General features: G+C 58.9%; 1 protein-coding gene across 1 annotated transcript in view; it reads right to left on the reverse strand.

The window, feature by feature from the left end:
- EEF1A2 (eukaryotic translation elongation factor 1 alpha 2) overlaps positions 1-51 on the reverse strand; it is a 26,376-nt gene extending 26,325 nt beyond the window's left edge. The window contains exon 1 of the mRNA XM_011992435.1: positions 42-51. The gene's annotated coding sequence lies outside the window, so the exon portion shown is untranslated. The remainder of the gene's footprint in view (positions 1-41) is intronic.
- Between the last annotated feature and the right edge of the window lie 5,786 nt (positions 52-5,837).

A 5,837-nucleotide genomic window follows, 5' to 3' on the forward strand; every position in this document is an offset into this window, starting at 1 on the left:
CAGGCGGGGGAGGGGAACAGCTGCGCTGCAGCCTGGGAGACGAGCCTGGGTCTACCGGCCCCTCCCCGGCGGCTCACGAGGGACGCCCAAGAACCCCCGAAGCCCGGCCCTGAGGGGCTCTCCCTAGTGAGGCCCGGGGGTGCAGGTCTCAGGGTGGAACCCCGGAATCTGCTGGTTTCCAGCCCCTGTCCTCACGTGCCTGCCCTCCTGGGCGCACCATGACAGGCCCCCAGGATCCGGCGCAGAACCACCCTCCCCGGAGAGGCTGGCCCCACGGTGCAGGGAACGCCGGAAGCCCGCTCCCAGACCCACTGACATCTTCCAGGGACCCTGCCCTCCGGGTGCGCTACCGCCGGCTGCTGCTGGGAAACAGCGCCAGCCAAGGGCGAGCCAGATCCAGACAGACCCAGGCCCCCGCCCAGCGCCCACCCCGCTGCACCTCAGCGCCTTGCGGCTGTCCTCACATGGGGTCAGGATGCCAAGCCAAAGACCGGGCCACGCTCTGTAGGAAGTGGGGAGTCCCTGAGGTCCTGGGCACCCGCGGGTAATGACCAACGTGGGATGTGAGGAAGGGGATGTGGCGGCCATGTGTTGCGTAAAGACCAAGGTCAGGGGCTTCCTCCCAGACCCCAAGATCCTGTCGTCTCACCCAGGTATTCACATCTTCCCTCCCACGCTGCCCCCCCTACTCGGATCTTCCTGCCAGCAGGGTCTCGGGGGGTGTGTGCCTGCCAGCAGGGTCTCGGGGGGTGTGTGCTGAGTGGGGGCAGAGCCCTGGCACCTGTCCTGTCAGCCCTGAGTGCCCACTGAGTGTTGATATGGAGGGCCTGGGTCGGGACCGGCACCTGCCACTGGGTAAAGCCATGGGGATCCCCGGAGACTGGACCCCTACCAGGCCCCCTGGCAGGTGTGAGGAGGAAGGAAAGGTGGGGGCCCAGGGTCGGGGCCAAACAGTTCTCCCCAGCCCATGGAGAGGGTCTCTCAGGAGGACACTGGTCTGTGGCTGCGTCTGCCCCATAGGAGTCCAGGGACTTGAGCTCCTGAGCCACAGGCAGGAGAGGAGGCAGGGAGGGCCTGCCAGGTGCCCCGGCACTTCCGAGTGCTGCTGATGCCATCAAACAGGAGCCAGGAATAAAAATATCCGCCTGGCGAGAAAGCAAGTCCCGCCCCACCCCACCCAGCTGGTCTCTATATTTAACGCCTCCCCTGCAGCCCGAAGGTTAGGCAGGGATTTGGGAAGTGGGCTTGCTGCAGGGGCTCCAGTGGCCCAGGCTGGGGTCCCTGGCATGCCCACCCCACTCCTGGGGACCACCAGGACTCTGGGCTACCTTTTCCAGACACCCCTTCCCCCTCAGCTCCCGGCTCGCCCACAGCGGTGCCAGGGGCTCACATATGCCGGGGGCCCTTGCCACCCACAGGAGTGGCCCCTGAGAGTCAGTGGAATGTGGCATCCTCCCCAAAGCACCTGTGTGCTGACCCTGGGCAAGGGTGTCGGTGACTCCTCCAAAGAGTCTCCTGGGCTCTTTGGGTCCACGGTGTGGCCCTTTGGGGCCCTGGGAGCTGCTGACTCAGTATCCGGAGACACTGGGAACACACAGCTAATGGGGCTGCGGTCACAAGGCTAAACACTAAGACACCGATGGTTCCGAGCCCTGCGAGACTGAATAGTACTGAATGACTACTAACTACTGAATGTTAACTGCTGAATAACAGCAGTGGCCTGACCACGTCCCCAAAGTGCACGAGCTGTAACTTAATCCCTAATGCAACAGTGCTGGGGGCTGGGGCTTTCAGGAGGGTGTCTGGGTCATAAGGGGTTTGCCCTTCTGAATGGACTCGTGCCCTATAAACAGGACTCATGGCAGTGGGTTCTCTCTTGCTCCTCCACCTTCTCCCACATGAGGACACAGCAAGAAGGTCCTGCCAGATGCCAGCACCTTGATCCTCGACTTCCCGGCCTCCCGACTGTGAGAAACAAACTTCTGTTTACTTGTAATAAACATAACTTATAAATATATAAAGCAAACTTTATAAAGTAAATTTTTAAATTTAAGTAATGTATAATTACCCAGTCTCAGGTATTCTGACATAGCACAACAAGCAGGTTGTGCTACTTGTCAAGCAAGCTACTTGTCAACGGACAGGTAGCGCCAAATGACTTTGAGTACCAAGCAAATTAGCCACAGCCACGTCGCCCAGCTGTGTGAGTTCACAGTGTGGGGGACGGGGGACAGGGGGCCACCCATGCACGTGCACAGTGTGCGGGGATGGGGGCTGCGGGGACAGATGCTACAAGGTAGGCCCCCCAAGGCTGGCCGGAGGACCTCGAGAACCGTGAGGCAACTGGGCACAGAAAGGCCAAGATTCCTGTCCAAGGACACACAGCAAGTAGGGGGCCTGTGGCCTGTGCTTTCCCTGGCCTCCCCCAGGTCAGGACTTGGGCCCCTCTTCCTGCATCTGAGTCCCTGGTCATAGTGCCCCCCTTACCAACAACCTGGGGGGGGTAGGAGGGGGGATGGTGAGTCAAGAGGGCACCAGCCAATCAGGGCTCCCCTGAGGGCAGGCCCCGCCCCTCTTCGACCCCTCCCAGAGCCCCCAGGCCCCGCCCCTCCTTGCCCCCTCCCAGAGCCCCCAGGACCCATCCCTGAGCTGTTTGGGGAGACACAGGCAACCCCTTCTTTGGCTGGCTAGGGTTTCACGAGCCTCGGGGAAGAAGATGCAGCTAAAATTAACCGCTATCAAGCTGTCAGCCCCGGAAATAAACCTGCCTCCCATTGGCTGCTGGTGACGTCACTGCCGGGTTAATAATAGCCTCCGAGTGCCTAACGAACCACCTGTGCATGGGGCACAGCCAGGCCATCACCCTGGGGCCACCGCCGCAGGCAGGTGGAGGCTGGCAGCCCAGAGGCAGACAGGGGCTTGGAGGCAGAGTGGGGAGCAGGGCCAAGACGGCTCTCTGGCCCCCAGTGTCTCAGGATGACCTCAGCCCTGGCCTGGCCCCAGAGCAGGTGCGGATTCGGTTCCCAGTCAAGGAGCATCTCATCTGCTGGCCCACCTGGGCCCCCTGGACGGCCACCAGGACAAGGTCCTCCCCCGCGGCCATGCCTTGGGGCTGGCTCCCTGGGGACTGAACATGCCCTTGAGGCAGTGAATTAAACAGTCTCCATGGCAGCAGAGAGCTCCTGCCTCTGGAGCCTCCCTTAGAGGAGCAGCTCATGTCCCCCCAGATCAGAGAAGCTGGGGCTGGGCTGGCAGCGGACAAACATGCCTGAGGGTCACGCCACAGACCTGGGCCAGCCACGGCCCGACAGCCCACCCTCCAACCCGGTGTCTGGGTGTGGCTGAGGCAGACCTAGTCTACCAGGCAGGCCCAGGAGGGATGTAGCCCCTCGGAGAGGGGGAAGGGCGGCCTGGCCTGCCACCCCCACCTGCAGGCCCCAGCAGGAGCGTTGCCATGGTGAGAGGCAGCAGCAGCAGGAGGCCCCTCCCTCCAGGCCCTGCTGCCCGGGAGCCCAGCACCCACCCTGGTGGGGAGCAGACAGCACGTGCTCCTGCCGCAAGCAGCACTTTCTGGGCTTCTGGGCTTCCAGCTGCAGTCCCCCCCAGCCCCTCCCGGCTCCTGGCTGTTACAGCCCATTGCAGGCTGGGAGGCTAAACAGGAGGCCAGGGTCACCGAGCTGGGTGGGGTCACCTCTTGGACCCAAGAAGGGCAGCCCCTGGTGCCAGCCCAGGGGCACTGTGCCCTCCAGTGCCCAGAGGTGGAGGGGGAGCCTGGGTAGGGTCTGCAGGCCATTAACCCCACAGCTGCCTCCTCTGGGCCCTGGAGGAAAAGGGACCCATCAATTGTGTCTCACTCTGTAGCTGGTCCAGAGAGAATGGGGGGTCCGACGTCTGTGGTCAGGTCTGGAGAGAATGGGGGGTCCGACGTCTGTGGTCAGGTCCAGAGAGAATGGGGGGTCCAGTGTCTATGGTCAGGTCTGAAGAGAATGGGGGGTCCGGCGTCTGCGGTCAGGTCCGGAGAGAAGGGGGGGTCCAGTGTCTGTGGTCAGGGCCCCCTCAAGGGCCCACTGAAAGCAGAGCTCCCTTCCTGTGGCCCCACCCAAGGTCCCAACTCCCGTCCTATGTACCCGGCACCAGGTTCAAGGGGGATCTCTCGAGGTGGGGAAATTGCCCTGGGGAACCTGAAGTCCATTAGCAGCTCTGGAGGCCCTGTTTTCACCCCTTTGAATAGCCCTTCCCTCAATTAGGCAGCTGGGGGTCTTATGAAGAGAATAACAGGACCCTGCCCGCACCTTGGGGACGAGCCTCCCAGGGGCCACCGCCCATCATCACCTCCCACAGAGACTCAGAGCCTCCCCACCCTGGAGGGACCTCCCCGCACTGCCAGGAACCGAGCAGCCGGGCCAGGGCAGGAGGAAGGGCAGGGAGAACACAGAGGGACGTCTGCCTTTTTAAAGACATGAGTGTGAGCACACACAGAGAAAAGTGGTACACTGCAAATGTGCCTGATGAGTTACCACCAGGAGAACACACCCAGACCAAGAAACAGCATTCCCTCCCGCCCCTCGGTAAAGGTGACTTCTGACGCCACCGATCACGTCTGCCTGTTTTTAAACTTTATGTAAAGGGAACGCAATGCACGGTGTGTATCATTTTGTCTGGTTTCTTTCACCCACGACTGCGCCTGTGAGATGCATCCATGCCGTCCCATGCAGTAGGCATGTGTTCATTTTCATTACTGTACCGCATTCCACTTCCAGTTCTGAACGACTACAAATAAAGCTGCTACGAACACTTGTGTGCGTGTCTCTTGTGTGGGTGTGCCTGCTTAGTACGCATCCCAGGATGTTCCAGCCACACGATAGGTGCATTATGCCAACCACTAGTTTGTTGTCTCTTGGCTTGAAATTGAACCTTCAACACCTGCTGCCCAGCAATGGACAGAATTACTTTAAGCATTTCTCCTTTATACTGGGCAGATTCATTTTTTTCTTTTCTTTTTTTCTGAAACAGGGTCTCACTCTGTCCCCCAGGCTGTAGTGCAGTGGCACAATCATGGTTCACTGCAGCTTCGGCCTTCCAGGCTCAAGCAAGTGGCCCCATCCAAGGTCCCAACTCAATGTACAATAATGTACAATAATGCCTACTCAAGGTCCTACCTCAGCCTCACAAGTATTTGGGACTGCAGGTACACACCACCACACCCAGCTAATTTTTGTATTTTTTATAGAGATGGGGTCTCACCACGTTGCCCAGGCTGGTCTCCAACTCATGAACTCAAGTGATCCACCCGCCTTGGTCTCCCAAAGCCCTGGGATTACAGACGCGAACCACCACACCCAGCTGAGATTCACTTTTTTGAGGAAGGCAATAAAGGGTGAATTTGCAGCTGAGAAAAAATCAGTTGATAATTGGCCTTTTCCCTTGACCGTGGGTTGCATTGTCCTGTTTCTTCATGTGTCTAGTGATTTTTGACTGAATACTGGATATTGTGTGGAGAGTCTGTTCTGCTTCCTCCTCTGAAGCTGTCAGTGTTTGCTTTGCAGGTCGTTTCATTGCTGGGCCCTTGTGGGCTTGTTCTCATGCTTTGTTGGTGTCAATCTGTGGAAAGCCCAAAGTGTGCTTCCCAAGTCCTGCTACCTGGGTAAGATTCAACCCTCAATCTCAGTCTCTCCTGCAGATCTCTCTGGGGCTTGGTCTGAGCTTTCATTAGATGAGTGTGGAGTAGGCATTACTGTACATTGTAGTCCTTTCTCCTAAAAAAAAAAAAAAAAAAAAAAACAGTAAGGTCTCTCCACTCTGGCCAGGTCCAAATGCCAAAATGCCAAAATGCGACC

This window comes from Mandrillus leucophaeus, unplaced genomic scaffold, assembly GCF_000951045.1.
Source record: "Mandrillus leucophaeus isolate KB7577 unplaced genomic scaffold, Mleu.le_1.0 Scaffold41, whole genome shotgun sequence".
Taxonomy (NCBI): domain Eukaryota; kingdom Metazoa; phylum Chordata; class Mammalia; order Primates; family Cercopithecidae; genus Mandrillus; species Mandrillus leucophaeus.